Source organism: Protomyctophum parallelum (genome assembly GCF_964188405.1).
Source record: "Protomyctophum parallelum genome assembly, chromosome: 14".
NCBI classification, from domain to species: domain Eukaryota; kingdom Metazoa; phylum Chordata; class Actinopteri; order Myctophiformes; family Myctophidae; genus Protomyctophum; species Protomyctophum parallelum.
Window position 1 is genome coordinate 338,001 of NC_139709.1, and position 17,043 is coordinate 355,043.

The following is a 17,043-nucleotide window of genomic DNA, read 5'->3' on the forward strand; positions in this document are numbered from 1 at the left end:
TAGATCATGAAATGTAGCACATTTGTAAAAAAGAAAACGCTTCAACTAACGTAAATGGCACCCAGCACACTGAAACATACACACAGTGCTGTGCCCTGAGATGGAGAGATGCAGCTGACCACTGCATGTCTTGTAGTTGAAGTGGATGTCAGATGTCTATAGGGTGAGCAGGAAAGGTGACAGCACTGAGCCCTGGGGAGTGCCTGTGATGTACACGTCCAGCACCTCCGAACAGACAACCCTGCAGTCTCACATACTGCAGTCTGCCCCAGAGATTCTTAGATCCATGCCACCAAACCATGCCCCCCCCCTTCAACACAAGCTTCTGCAAGCAGTTGTGACCGGATAGTTTTGAAGACACTGGAGAAGTTTAAAAAAAGCATGATTCTAACTGTATTGCCCTGGGTGTCAAAGTGTGTGAATGCATTGTTTAGCATGTAGAATAGATGACATCATCAAACCCAATGTCCACCTGGTATGCAGACTGAAGGGGGCCAATGTACTGATTGCACGGAGATGATCACAGTTCCTCCCCGTCTTTAGGGAGAGGATATCGTTTGGATCAGCCCCTCATCACACGTAGAAAATGCATGTTTTGGCCAGAAAGGAATCTTTTTCCTACCGGAAAAAGATTAAAAATACTTTGTTACTCCATTGCGCCCCTGCAGATATAAAAAAGAATCCCTTTCTGGCCAAAAAGAATGCATTTTATACAGCTCAGAGTGGAAAGTAGGCTTTCTAGTAATAACACAAGCCGCCTTTGTATTGGTAAGTATAGGTACGTATTTATATTTCCGCAACAGAGGAGAGGCTGGTCTGCATTTCATGCGAGCGCAGGAAGACCCACCCATAGCTCTAATGAAGGCATTAGAGCTGAGCTATACTATATTATACTATACTATACTATACTATACTATCAGTGTTTACTGCAGGAAAAAGCTTTGGCATGGAGCTGGGCACACCCTCTATTAGAGTGTTCTAGATAGATGTAATCATTGATACGTCACATACTGATAAAATAACTATAATAAAACCTTCAGTTTGTCTTGTCTAGTTTCCTCACAAAACCAGAGTATGAGAAAAATGTTTTAATGGCCAAAGCTTGCAGTGGGAGTGTCCAAAGTCTCTTTCCCATTTCAATGTACAGATTTAACTTTGATCCGACTCACCTCAGCGGTGGACTGCAGGCTGTGTGTACGTCCACACTACTACTGTACACTATCCCAGGTTAGGGTCAGACTCACCTCAGCGGTGAGTCTTTCAGACCCCTATCTGAAAATATGTCGCTCCAGGAACCCCAACCTCATAGCGCGGTGTCGCACTATGAGCTTGTAGATCTGCAATTTTTCAATAGCTAAATTATAATATAATCCTTAAAACACCAAAAGAGGTTCCCGTCATGAATGGGTTAAAAGGAGCTGTAATTGTCCAGCCTACAGTCCTTAACCCATTCTGACCTGAGATCAGATTCATACGAGGTTTCCGCCGGACACACACTGGTCTGATGAACCCATTCTGACCTGAGATCAGATTCTAAAAATGTCAGTCGTTCTTCGATTTTTCAAAAAATAGCAGACCTACAAGCTCGTATCGCGCCACTCGGTGGCGCGCTATGAGCTTGTAGATCTGCTATTTTTCAATAGCTAAAGCATAACATGATGCCAACACCAAAATGGGTGCCCGGTCAGAATGGGTTAAGTACCCAGTAAACACTCACCCTGCTAGGCCTTGTATCCCAGCCTACAGACCCAGTAAACACTCACCCTGCTAGGCCTTGTATCCCAGCCTACAGACCCAGTAAACACTCACCCTGCTAGGCCTTGTATCCCAGCCTACAGACCCAGTAAACACTCACCCTGCTAGGCCTTGTATCCCAGCCTACAGACCCAGTAAACACTCATCCTGCTAGGCCTTGTATCCCAGCCTACAGACCCAGTAAACACTCACCCTGCTAGGCCTTGTAGCCCAGCCTACAGACCCAGTAAACACTCACTCTGCTAGGCCTTGTATGCCAGCCTACAGACCCAGTAAATACTCACCCTGCTAGGCCTTGTAGTCCAGCCTACAGACCCAGTAAACACTCACCCTGCTAGGCCTTGTATCCCAGCCTACAGACCCAGTAAACACTCACCCTGCTAGGCCTTGTATCCCAGCCTACAGACCCAGTAAACACTCACCCTGCTAGGCCTTGTATCCCAGCCTACAGACCCAGTAAACACTCACCCTGCTAGGCCTTGTATCCCAGCCTACAGACCCAGTAAACACTCACCCTGCTAGGCCTTGTATGCCAGCCTGCGGTCCTTGTCGGGCCTGGTGGGTCGGGGAGCTCTGTAGAGATTGGACAGCTGGCGGTACTGCAGCAGGAAACGCATCACGTCCGACTGCTTCTTGCGCCACAACTCCTGCATGTATTTGTACGCTGACTACGCTCGCATCTTGGTTTATCTGCAGGAGGAGAGACAGCAGGACAGTAAGACAGTGTACTTGTACAATAATACTCAAGAAATTCTGTGCAGGAGTTTGGAAGCGCACGTCAAAGTCACCCTGCGTACCACCTGTTTCGAATTTGCACATAATGCAGGAGGCAGCAGCGCAACCCGTTAATAAAAACGAGTGCTTCCAAACTGCAACACTTGGAAAAAGAATCACCTGCACAGAATGTCTCATAACAACATGTCTATGGTGGATTTTTATGACACACAAGCTCGGCAGATTGAAAGAGGATAATTCAAGCTTGGCCTAGAGCTGCAATGTTGGTGAGTTTAATGTCGTTTAATACAAGCAGATCGCAAACGCAAATTGGATAAATGGGGAGTCAATGGAGGGTATTGCAACTCTAGATTCATCCCATTATAAAAAAATCTAGAGTTGCAAATTGCTGCTAGTCTAGTATCAACTAGGCTTGATAGATAGCCTGATATAATCTGGGCTTTAAATGAGCTGTAATGTACTTTGAATGTTTGAACGTGTATGAAAGGTGGTATATAAATAAAATTGCCTTGCCTACTTGCTCAGACTGAGGTAACCATAGACTGTAAAAGGGTAACACACACACACAGTCACACACACACACACACACACACACACACACACACACACACACACACACACACACACACACACACACACACACACACACAATTTACAATTTACAATTTAGGCATTTAGCAGACGCTCTTAATCCAGAGCGACTTACATTTAAGCAAGAACAAAAGCATGGGAATACATCACATAAAAGCATTTATCATGAAACATGCGTAAGCTAAGAAGGTAACAGTGGAATATCTATATGATGAAACTATACATACACTATACATAATAAACTATACATATTCAGTACTATGCTATACATATGTACTATGGCATGCTATGACTATATACAATACAATTATAGTGCTGTCTACATAACATGCTATAAGTCTGTGTCAAATGCTATCTAAGCCAACAGAAATGCTATCTAAGGGGTTAGGGTAAGTGCTATGGGCCATGATGGAGTCTGAAAAGGTGGGTTTTCAGGCTACGGCGGAAGATTGGGAGTGACACACACACACACACACACACACACACACAGTCTGTATAATCATTCATAGGCTACTACTCATTGTTGACAGAACATACTGTATTCATTTCACACTCAGAAATGATAGATAATTAATTCACTGTTCATTCAGTCACTGACTGAACATGTGACTCATTCAGAGATAAAGTGGAGTATTTTGAGGTAAACCCACCTTTTCAGACTCCATCATGGCCCATAGCACTTACCCCACCCCCTTAGATAGCATTTCTGTAGACTTGGGTAGCATTTGATACAGACTTATAGCATGTTTTGAAGACAGCACTATAATTGCATTGTATGTAGTCATAGCACGTCATAGTACATATGTATAGCATAGCATAGTATAGTATATATGTATAGTTTATATGTATAGTTTCATTATATAGATATTCCACTGTTACTTTTTAGCTTACGCATGTTTCATGATAAATGCTTTTTATGTGATGTATTCCCATGCTTTTTTGTTCTTGCTTAATGTAAGTCGCTCTGGATTAAGAGCGTCTGCTAAATGCCTAAATTGTAAATTGTAAACTGACCTGAATGGAATGGTCTCTCTCTCTCTCTCTGTGAATATCTCTCTCTATCTCTCTCTCTCTGTGTGTGAATGAGGTGTAAACTGACCTTAATGGAACGGTCTCTCTCTCTGTGTGTGTGTGTGTGTGTGTGTGTGTGTGTGTGTGTGTGTGTGTGTGTGAGTGTGAGCTACATAGAAGTGTCTATTTGTATGTATGTTTTGATGAATTGAACAATGTGGACCCAAGCGTAATGCTTAATTGGGTCGTCCACTCACAGTTAACAGTCTTTGTATTGAGTTTGTGCTTGAAATGTACTGTAATTCTGCAAACTGTTAATAAATATTTCAATCAATCAATCAGTGTGTGTGTGTGTGTGTGTGTGTGTGTGTGTGTGTGTGTGTGTGTGTGTGAATGACGGTTTTTTTTTGATTGATTCAGCAATAGTATTTATTAACAGTTTGCAGAATTACAGTACATTCCAATCACAACTCAATACAGAAACTGTTAACTGTGAGTGGACGACACCATAAAGCCCCCCCCCCCCCCCCCTCCCCCCCGGGTCAGCTCATTCTATCTGCCGACCCAAAGTCTTAAACATGTCAGAAACTTTACTACCATTGGGTTCTGACTCGCGTATGTATAGCCGCTATACACTTGTTTACAAGAGGGTCCACCATGTTCAATTCATCAAAAAGGTGTAAACTGACCTTAAGACTGTTCCAGTCTCAGAACAGGTTGGTTTGTCGGTTGGTAAAAATTAAATAAAAAGTCCCTTTAGTTTCGCTGCTTTAATGGCTCTTATGGCTGTAGAGACACGTGACGTATTTTAACTTTGGCAATGGAACCAAATGAACCCGCTCGTTCAGACAAGACGGCTCGGTTCAATATATGTAACATAATTCCTGCTACTGTATCATTTATTATGAGCAGCAAAATCACTGTCTTTGCTAAAGTTTTTTCCACAACAACATCAGCATCAGCATCCGGGTGTGCAACGTTTAAAAGAGGACCAGACGGAAACACTTTAAACAGATCAGTTCCTACTCCAATGTCTTGGAGATTGACTCATCACTGAGATGTACTTCATAATGTTACTGATTCTATTTCAGACCTCCAGTTCTAGGCAACACAGAATGGGGGGACTTTCTTATTATGTCCACACAACAACTCTAAGGTATATTAATGACAGTAAAATGTTGAAAATTAGTGGAATCCCGTAGTCACTATTCACTGGGATACACAAAACATTTGAAAAAAAAAGGTTTCTCACTGTTCTCGGGTTAAATATTGATATGCGATTAAAATGCGATTAATCTAGATTAATTAACTACAAAGCCTCTGATTAATTAGATAAAAAAAATTAATCGAGTCCCAGCTCTTACATTACATGACATTATGTAATTTATGTTAGTTAGACTCGGAGGCTCAAACTGTTTCATGTCAAGGACCCCCACATCGACTCTAATCAGCCCTATGGACCCCCACATCGACTCTAATCAGCCCTATGGACCCCCACATCGACTCTAATCAGCATATGGACCCCCACATCGACTCTAATCAGCCCTATGGACCCCCACATCGACTCTAATCAGCCCTATGGACCCCCACATCGACTCTAATCAGCTCTATGGACCCCCACATTGACTCTAATCAGCATATGGACCCCCACATCGACTCTAATCAGCCATATGGACCCCCACATCGACTCTAATCAGCCCTATGGACCCCCACATCGACTCTAATCAGCATATGGACCCCCACATCGACTCTAATCAGCATATGGACCCCCACATCGACTCTAATCAGCATATGGACCCCCACATCGACTCTAATCAGCCCTATGGACCCCCACATCGACTCTAATCAGCTCTATGGACCCCCACATCGACTCTAATCGGCTCTATGGACCCCCACATTGACTCTAATCAGCATATGGACCCCCACATTGACTCTAATCAGCATATGGACCCCCACATTGACTCTAATCAGCATATGGACCCCCACATTGACTCTAATCAGCCCTATGGACCCCCACATTGACTCTAATCAGCCCTATGGACCCCCACATTGACTCTAATCAGCATATGGACCCCCACATTGACTCTAATCGGCTCTATGGACCCCTACATTGACTCTAATCGGCTCTATGGACCCCCACATTGACTCTAATCAGCATATGGACCCCCACATTGACTCTAATCAGCCCTATGGACCCCCACATCGACTCTAATCAGCATATGGACCCCCACATTGACTCTAATCAGCTCTATGGACCCCCACATCGACTCTAATCAGCATATGGACCCCCACATCGACTCTAATCAGCATATGGACCCCCACATCGACTCTAATCAGCATATGGACCCCCACATTGACTCTAATCAGCATATGGACCCCCACATCGACTCTAATCAGCCCTATGGACCCCCACATTGACTCTAATCAGCATATGGACCCCCACATTGACTCTAATCGGCTCTATGGACCCCCACATCGACTCTAATCAGCATATGGACCCCCACATCGACTCTAATCGGCTCTATGGACCCCCACATTGACTCTAATCGGCATATGGACCCCCACATTGACTCTAATCAGCATATGGACCCCCACATCGACTCTAATCGGCTCTATGGACCCCCACATTGACTCTAATCAGCATATGGACCCCCACATCGACTCTAATCAGCATATGGACCCCCACATCGACTCTAATCGGCTCTATGGACCCCCACATCGACTCTAATCAGCATATGGACCCCCACATTGACTCTAATCAGCATATGGACCCCCACATCGACTCTAATCAGCATATGGACCCCCACATTGACTCTATGGCTCAAAATGATCATATTTGACCTGGGGACCCCCAAAATGATCATATTTGACCTGGGGGACCCCCAACAAAAGGTACAACAAATAAAAAATAAAACCAGAATTTGGCATTTAAAACGTGTTCACATAGCCCAGGGGTCGGCAACCGGCGGCTCAAGAGCCGCTTGCGGCTCTTGAGCTCAAGAGCCGCTTGCGGCTCTTGAGCACTCCCCTAGTGGCTCCCTGTAGCATTACAAAAGAATCTATGAAAATGTATAATGTTTATTTTTTCACATTTTTATTTTTCATTTATGGTTTCTGTAGGAGGCCAAACGTGACAGAAACATTCTTAAGTTTCCCAATTTTGGAAAAAGTGTGTAGAATAAATATTATGATGGATTGCCTGTATGCTTAATCTGCAGTATAGCCCTGAAACATGACTGTCAGTCATGACGCAACAGCAGCCTGTTTTACGCAATCGCAGTCCAAACGTGTATATAAACATTCCGATTTAAAATATAAAGTCCTCGCCACATGTGCCACGGGAGTTAGAAATGTGCTGGTACAGCGATTAGCATTGCTGCCTCCCGCGTTGTTTAATAAAAAGCATTTTTATCCGAGCGCCCCTTTTCTCAAACGGGGTTGGGAAACAGTTGCACACCGGGTGGGGGCGCGTAGTTGAAAGCCAATGGCCAGTAAATAACTGCTCGGATAAAAATGCTTTTTATTAAACAACGCGGGATGCAGCAATGCTAATCGCTGTACCAGCAACATTCTAACACCCGTGGCACATGTGGCGAGGACTTTATATTTGGAATCTGAATGTTTATGTACATGTTTACAATGTAAATGTAGCGATTGCGTAAAACAGGCTGCAGTTGCCATGACGCACCATGGCTAAATCTGCAGTGACAAACTATCAAACAATAAATAAAACGTGGCAAGCCATTCACAGACGGTGACTATATGAAGGAGTCATATAGACGTTTTATTATCTCCCGGGTTGCAACGAAACAGCAAAGCAGCAGCCAGCAGTGGTGGAGTTTAAAGCTGCGATCCACTTCTTAAAAGTTTGCTCCCTTCTGCCTTCCCACACACTTGTGTGGAAAACATGGAATGCTCTTCCAGACAATTATGTGAACATGAAGAAACTCGCATTTGGAGTATTATCCATCTTTGGATCAACGTACTTTTGTGAGCAGATATTCTCAAACATGAACTACATTAAATCCAAATACCGCACACGCCTCACCGATGAGAGCTTGCAGTCGTGTGTGAAGATTAAAGTGACATTTTACATGCCCAATGTTGAGAAGCTCTCCAGCGATGTCCACACACAGAAATCACATTAAACGGGTAAGAACACAATGCAAAAAACATGGCATAATAATGGAGGGTGCGTTGACTGCGTTCGGAAATGCGCACCGGGAGCGCACTCGCCTATTAGTTTGCATTGCACAGTGCGCTATTTCCGAACGGGCTTGAACCATAGCGCACTTTTTATTTTGATAGATAGGCTAATATCCACTTGCAGCCCTGTTGTCTTCATTATATAAGCATTTTAAGGCTTACATTTTTTTGCGGCTCCAGATAGATTTTGAATTAATTTTTTTGGTCGAAAATGGCTCATTCAACATCTTGGGTTGCCGACCCCTGACATAGCCTATAGATATTGAATATTTCCTCGTTTTAAACATGAACAAAATGAAATAAGAATGATTATTGTATCTATAATATATCTGTACTATAGATAAAGAATGATGACTTCTGGCTTTATCCAATTTTCATTCTGAAAAGTTATGCAAACAATGCACAATACAATGCCTGATATTCACATATTAAATATACAACTGACATGTTTCACGTATAAATGTGTGAAAAGTACGAAAAAAGCTACACATGCGGAATGCTAGCGTTTTGCCCAGCGATGTGTTCAGAATGCTAGCATTTTGCCCAGCGGTGTGTTCAGAATGTCGTAGAAATGTAACCCTGTATATGAAACCTTAACCCTAGAAATACCATATCAGTATAGACCGTTTCAGAAACTGGTCTCATGGTCGCAAGGACGGAGTTCTCCGTTATCTCAATTAGTAACGCCCAGTGCTCAGGACGGAGATTAATAAAAGGACGAAGATTTATTGATATCAAAACCGATCGCATCGTTCCACAGGCTGGGAGTGTCTGTTGCACAACATTCAATGTTATTTTCCAGTTGGGACATCATCGCAAATGTTCCACCCATTTTAGCCGACGAGATCGAAAATCTTAAAACGTGAATAACTCTTGATCTAAATCATTCCGTCCAATTCTAAGCAAAGATTATGTGGCCCACCGCGGTCCAGTTGCTAGTCGCAGTACAATGATTCATATCTCCCGTTGTTGTCGATCGCCTCGGGTGTATTTTGGCTACATCTAGCTACTTCAGCTTCATCTGGGATAGCGCCTGGTGCGTCGCTAAATGTGCTCCGTTCTGTAAATCGCTGGGCGCTCTGATTTAGTAGTCCTTAACCCTACCTCCTCTGATTTTGTAGTCCTTAATACCCCCCAGGCGATGAATGTGTTTTAATATGTAAAGGGTTAAGATATGTGGTTTTGTAAATTATGGTCCCACAAATGTTTAAATTGATGATAAAGTTCTAGGGCTCCTATTGGCTGTAGTGAGAGAAGCACCGCCCCTCTCTAGGGCTCCTATTGGCTGTGCTGAGAGAAGCCACGCCCCTCAGTGACGTATTGTTCTTACAGTCTCTGGTTAAAAATAAAAAAAATAATCACACCCGTGTGAAGTGAGGGGCGCTCTTATCATCGTACATCATGATGCATCATCTCATACTGGCCAATCAAAATGCCTGTTGCCTGTGATTGGTTTGCTGATTTGCTTTTACACATGACGTACATTTTCCCTTCAACGTCAACGGCGTTTAATGTTTAATTTACGTCATATTTATTTATTTTCTGACGTCATTTCTCCGTTCATTGTCAATGGCAAATCTTGAGGGGGGACAAAAGCTGTTTAAAAAAACGGAAAGCTACACAGAAAAGTGTTACCGCAGAAAAAGGTTTCCACCCGTCTCTGGTTCAAATATGGGGAGGGAGGGGGTTTGGGAGAGCTCCAGGTTTACACGGTTCTGGAGGTTCTGGGGTCTTCATGGAGGTGTGGGCTCCAGGAGGAGGTTCTGGACTCTTCATGGAGGTGTGGGCTCCAGGAGGAGGTTCTGGGGTCTTCATGGAGGTGTGGGCTCCAGGAGGAGGTTCTGGGGTCTTCATGGAGCTGTGGGCTCCAGGAGGAGGTTCTGGGGTCTTCATGGAGCTGTGGGCTCCAGGAGGAGGTTCTGGGGTCTTCATGGAGCTGTGGGCTCCAGGAGGAGGTTCTGGGGTCTTCATGGAGCTGTGGGCTCCAGGAGGAGGTTCTGGGGTCTTCATGGAGGTGTGGGCTCTGGTAGTGGCACCACTCTCTGAGGAGAAACAACATCATCCCATTTAGAACCTGTCCTGAGGACGATTCTCGTTTTTTTCATGTCATGTGAAAGCAGGGAATCATATCTTCAAATGGAAACATTGGTTGTTCAGTTTGACTCTGTCTACTCTATGGCTCTGGTCTCAATGTGGTAACTCTGTCTACTCTATGGCTCTGGTCTCGATGTGATAACTCTGTCTATTCTATGGCTCTGGTCTCGATGTGGTAACTCTGTCTATTCTATGGCTCTGGTCTCGATGTGGTAACTCTGTCTACTCTATGGCTCTGGTCTCGATGTGGTAACTCTGTCTACTCTATGGCTCTGGTCTCGATGTGGTAACTCTGTCTATTCTATGGCTCTGGTCTCGATGTGGTAACTCTGTCTACTCTATGGCTCTGGTCTCGATGTGGTAACTCTGTCTACTCTATGGCTCTGGTCTCGATGTGGTAACTCTGTCTACTCTATGGCTCTGGTCTCGATGTGGTAACTCTGTCTACTCTATGGCTCTGGTCTCGATGTGGTAACTCTATCTCTATGGCTCTGGTCTCGATGTGGTGACTCTGTCTATTCTATGGCTCTGGTCTCGATGTGATAACTCTGTCTACTCTATGGCTCTGGTCTCGATGTGGTAACTCTGTCTACTCTATGGCTCTGGTCTCGATGTGGTAACTCTGTCTACTCTATGGCTCTGGTCTCGATGTGGTAACTCTGTCTACTCAATGGCTCTGGTCTCGATGTGGTAACTCTGTCTACTCTATGGCTCTGGTCTCAATGTTGTAACAATGTATCTCTATGGCTCTGGTCTCGATGTGGTAACTCCAATGGGACCACATCCTGCACCCCTCCCGCATATGGGACTGCATCCTGCACCCCTCCCGCCTATGGGACGGCATCCTGCACCCCTCCCGCCCATGGGACGGCATCCTGCACCCCTCCCGCCAATGGGATGGCGTCCGGCACCCCTCCCCCCAATGGGAAGGCATCCGGCACCCCTCCCGCCAATGGGATGGCGTCCGGCACCCCTCCCCCCAATGGGATGGCATCCTGCACCCCTGCCGCCAATGGGATGGCATCCTGCACCCCTCCCGCCAATGGGATGGCGTCCGGCACCCCTCCCCCCAATGGGATGGCATCCTGCACCCCTCCCGCCAATGGGATGGCATCCTGCACCCCTCCCGCCAATGGGATGGCATCCTGCACCCCCTGCCGCCAATGGGATGGTATCCTGCACCCCTCCCGCCAATGGGATGGCGTCCGGCACCCCTCCCCCCAATGGGAAGGCATCCGGCACCCCTCCCGCCAATGGGATGGCGTCCGGCACCCCTCCCCCCAATGGGATGGCATCCTGCACCCCTGCCGCCAATGGGATGGCATCCTGCACCCCTCCCGCCAATGGGATGGCGTCCGGCACCCCTCCCCCCAATGGGATGGCATCCTGCACCCCTCCCGCCAATGGGATGGCATCCTGCACCCCTCCCGCCAATGGGATGGCATCCTGCACCCCCTGCCGCCAATGGGATGGTATCCTGCACCCCTCCCCCCAATGGGAAGGCATCCTGCACCCCTCCCGCCAATGGGATGGCGTCCGGCACCCCTCCCCCCAATGGGAAGGCATCCGGCACCCCTCCCGCCAATGGGATGGCGTCCGGCACCCCTCCCCCCAATGGGATGGCATCCTGCACCCCTCCCCCCAATGGGATGGCATCCTGCACCCCTGCCGCCAATGGGATGGCATCCTGCACCCCTCCCGCCAATGGGATGGCGTCCGGCACCCCTCCCGCCAATGGGATGGCATCCTGCACCCCTCCCGCCAATGGGATGGCGTCCGGCACCCCTCCCCCCAATGGGATGGCATCCTGCACCCCTGCCGCCAATGGGATGGCATCCTGCACCCCTCCCGCCAATGGGATGGCGTCCGGCACCCCTCCCCCCAATGGGATGGCATCCTGCACCCCTGCCGCCAATGGGATGGCATCCTGCACCCCTCCCGCCAATGGGATGGCGTCCGGCACCCCTCCCGCCAATGGGATGGCGTCCGGCACCCCTCCCGCCAATGGGATGGCGTCCGGCACCCCTCCCCCCAATGGGATGGCATCCGGCACCCCTCCCGCCAATGGGATGGCATCCTGCACCCCTCCCGCCAATGGGATGGCGTCCGGCACCCCTCCCGCCAATGGGATGGCGTCCGGCACCCCTCCCCCCAATGGGATGGCATCCGGCACCCCTCCCGCCAATGGGATGGCATCCTGCAGCCCTCCCGCCAATGGGATGGCATCCTGCACCCCTCCCGCCAATGGGATGGCGTCCGGCACCCCTCCCGCCAATGGGATGGCGTCCGGCACCCCTCCCGCCAATGGGATGGCATCCTGCAGCCCTCCCGCCAATGGGATGGCGTCCGGCACCCCTGCCCCCAATGGGATGGCATCCTGCACCCCTGCCGCCAATGGGATGGCATCCTGCACCCCTCCCGCCAATGGGATGGCGTCCGGCACCCCTCCCCCCAATGGGATGGCATCCTGCAGCCCTCCCGCCAATGGGATGGCATCCTGCACCCCTGCCCCCAATGGGATGGCATCCTGCACCCCTGCCGCCAATGGGATGGCATCCTGCACCCGTCCCGCGAATGGGATGGCGTCCGGCACCCCTCCCCCCAATGGGATGGCATCCGGCACCCCTCCCGCCAATGGGATGGCATCCTGCAGCCCTCCCGCCAATGGGATGGCATCCTGCACCCCTCCCGCCAATGGGATGGCGTCCGGCACCCCTCCCGCCAATGGGATGGCATCCTGCAGCCCTCCCGCCAATGGGATGGCATCCTGCAGCCCTCCCGCCAATGGGATGGCATCCTGCACCCCTCCCGCCAATGGGATGGCATCCTGCACCCCTCCCGCCAATGGGATGGCGTCCGGCACCCCTCCCGCCAATGGGATGGCATCCTGCACCCCTCCCGCCAATGGGATGGCGTCCGGCACCCCTCCCGCCAATGGGATGGCATCCTGCAGCCCTCCCGCCAATGGGATGGCGTGCGGCACCCCTCCCCCCAATGGGATGGCATCCTGCAGCCCTCCTGCCAATGGGATGGCGTCCGGCACCCCTCCCCCCAATGGGATGGCATCCTGCAGCCCTCCCGCCAATGGGATGGCATCCTGCACCCCTGCCCCCAATGGGATGGCATCCTGCACCCCTGCCGCCAATGGGATGGCATCCTGCACCCCTCCCGCCAATGGGATGGCGTCCGGCACCCCTCCCCCCAATGGGATGGCATCCGGCACCCCTCCCGCCAATGGGATGGCATCCTGCACCCCTCCCGCCAATGGGATGGCGTCCTGCAGCCCTCCCACCAATGGGATGGCGTCCGGCACCCCTCCCGCCAATGGGATGGCGTCCGGCACCCCTCCCCCCAATGGGATGGCATCCTGCACCCCTGCCGCCAATGGGATGGCATCCTGCACCCCTCCCGCCAATGGGATGGCATCCGGCACCCCTCCCGCCAATGGGATGGCGTGCGGCACCCCTCCCCCCAATGGGATGGCATCCTGCAGCCCTCCCGCCAATGGGATGGCGTGCGGCACCGGATCCATGTGGGATGGCGTGCGGCACCCCTCCCCCCAATGGGATGGCGTCCGGCACCCCTCCCGCCAATGGGATGGCATCCTGCAGCCCTCCCGCCAATGGGATGGCGTGCGGCACCCCTCCCCCCAATGGGATGGCATCCTGCAGCCCTCCCGCCAATGGGATGGCGTCCGGCACCCCTCCCCCCAATGGGATGGCATCCTGCACCCCTCCCGCCAATGGGATGGCGTCCGGCACCCCTCCCCCCAATGGGATGGCATCCGGCACCCCTCCCGCCAATGGGATGGCATCCTGCACCCCTCCCGCCAATGGGATGGCGTCCTGCAGCCCTCCCACCAATGGGATGGCATCCGGCACCCCTCCCGCCAATGGGATGGCATCCTGCAGCCCTCCCTCCAATGGGATGGCATCCTGCACCCCTCCCGCCAATGGGATGGCGTCCGGCACCCCTCCCGCCAATGGGATGGCGTCCGGCACCCCTCCCCCCAATGGGATTGCATCCTGCACCCCTCCCGCCAATGGGATGGCATCCTGCACCCCTCCCGCCAATGGGATGGCGTCCTGCAGCCCTCCCACCAATGGGATGGCGTCCGGCACCCCTCCCGCCAATGGGATGGCGTCCGGCACCCCTCCCGCCAATGGGATGGCGTCCGGCACCCCTCCCCCCAATGGGATGGCATCCTGCACCCCTGCCGCCAATGGGATGGCATCCTGCACCCCTCCCGCCAATGGGATGGCATCCGGCACCCCTCCCGCCAATGGGATGGCGTGCGGCACCCCTCCCCCCAATGGGATGGCATCCTGCAGCCCTCCCGCCAATGGGATGGCGTGCGGCACCCCTCCCCCCAATGGGATGGCATCCTGCAGCCCTCCCGCCAATGGGATGGCGTCCGGCACCCCTCCCCCCAATGGGATGGCATCCTGCAGCCCTCCCGCCAATGGGATGGCATCCGGCACCCCTCCCCCCAATGGGATGGCATCCTGCAGCCCTCCCGCCAATGGGATGGCATCCGGCACCCCTCCCGCCAATGGGATGGCATCCTGCAGCCCTCCCGCCAATGGGATGGCATCCTGCACCCCTCCCGCCAATGGGATGGCGTCCGGCACCCCTCCCCCCAATGGGATGGCATCCTGCAGCCCTCCCGCCAATGGGATGGCATCCTGCACCCCTCCCGCCAATGGGATGGCATCCTGCACCCCTCCCGCCAATGGGATGGCGTCCGGCACCCCTCCCCCCAATGGGATGGCATCCTGCAGCCCTCCCGCCAATGGGATGGCATCCTGCACCCCTCCCGCCAATGGGATGGCGTCCGGCACCCCTCCCCCCAATGGAATGGCATCCTGCAGCCCTCCCGCCAATGGGATGGCATCCTGCACCCCTCCCGCCAATGGGATGGTATCCTGCACCCCTCCCGCCAATGGGATGGCGTCCGGCACCCCTCCCCCCAATGGGATGGCATCCTGCAGCCCTCCCGCCAATGGGATGGCATCCTGCACCCCTCCCGCCAATGGGATGGTATCCTGCACCCCTCCCGCCAATGGGATGGCGTCCGGCACCCCTCCCCCCAATGGGATGGCATCCTGCACCCCTGCCGCCAATGGGATGGCATCCTGCACCCCTCCCGCCAATGGGATGGCGTCCGGCAGCCCTCCCGCCAATGGGATGGCATCCGGCACCCCTCCCGCCAATGGGATGGCATCCTGCACCCCTCCCGCCAATGGGATGGCATCCTGCAGCCCTGCCGCCAATGGGATGGCATCCTGCACCCCTCCGGCAATGGGATGGCATCCGGCACCCCTCCCCCCAATGGGATGGCATCCTGCACCCCTCCCGCCAATGGGATGGCATCCTGCACCCCTCCCGCCAATGGGATGGCATCCTGCAGCCCTCCCGCCAATGGGATGGCATCCTGCACCCCTCCCGCCAATGGGATGGTATCCTGCACCCCTCCCGCCAATGGGATGGCGTCCGGCACCCCTCCCCCCAATGGGATGGCATCCTGCACCCCTGCCGCCAATGGGATGGCATCCTGCACCCCTCCCGCCAATGGGATGGCGTCCGGCAGCCCTCCCGCCAATGGGATGGCATCCGGCACCCCTCCCGCCAATGGGATGGCATCCTGCACCCCTCCCGCCAATGGGATGGCATCCTGCAGCCCTGCCGCCAATGGGATGGCATCCTGCACCCCTCCGGCAATGGGATGGCATCCGGCACCCCTCCCCCCAATGGGATGGCATCCTGCACCCCTCCCGCCAATGGGATGGCATCCGGCACCCCTCCCCCCCAATGGGATGGCATCCTGCACCCCTCCCGCCAATGGGATGGCATCCGGCACCCCTCCCGCCAATGGGATGGCATCCTGCACCCCTCCCGCCAATGGGATGGCGTCCGGCACCCCTCCCGCCAATGGGATGGCGTCCGGCACCCCTCCCGCCAATGGGATGGCGTCCTGCACCCCTCCCGCCACACCATATGTGGGTGGATGGAAGAACTACATTTCAGGACTACATTTCCCATATGAATACCAATAGATCTGTAAAACATGTGGATTGACCAATTAGATCTGTAAAACATGTGGATGGACCATAGAACTACATTCAAACACTACATTTCCCATACACCATATGTGGGTGGATGGAAGAACTACATTTCAGGACTACATTTCCCATATGAATACCAATAGATCTGTAAAACATGTGGATTGACCAATTAGATCTGTAAAACATGTGGATGGACCATAGAACTACATTCAAACACTACATTTCCCATACACCATATGTGGGTGGATGGAAGAACTACATTTCAGGACTACATTTCCCATATGAATACCAATAGATCTGTAAAACATGTGGATTGACCAATTAGATCTGTAAAACATGTGGATGGACCATAGAACTACATTCAAACACTACATTTCCCATACACCATATGTGGGTGGATGGAAGAACTACATTTCAGTACTACATTTCCCATATGAATACCAATAGATCTGTAAAACATGTGGATTGACCAATTAGATCTGTAAAACATGTGGATGGACCATAGAACTACATTCAAACACTACATTTCCCATACACCATATGTGGGTGGATGGAAGAACTACATTTCAGGACTACATTTCCCATA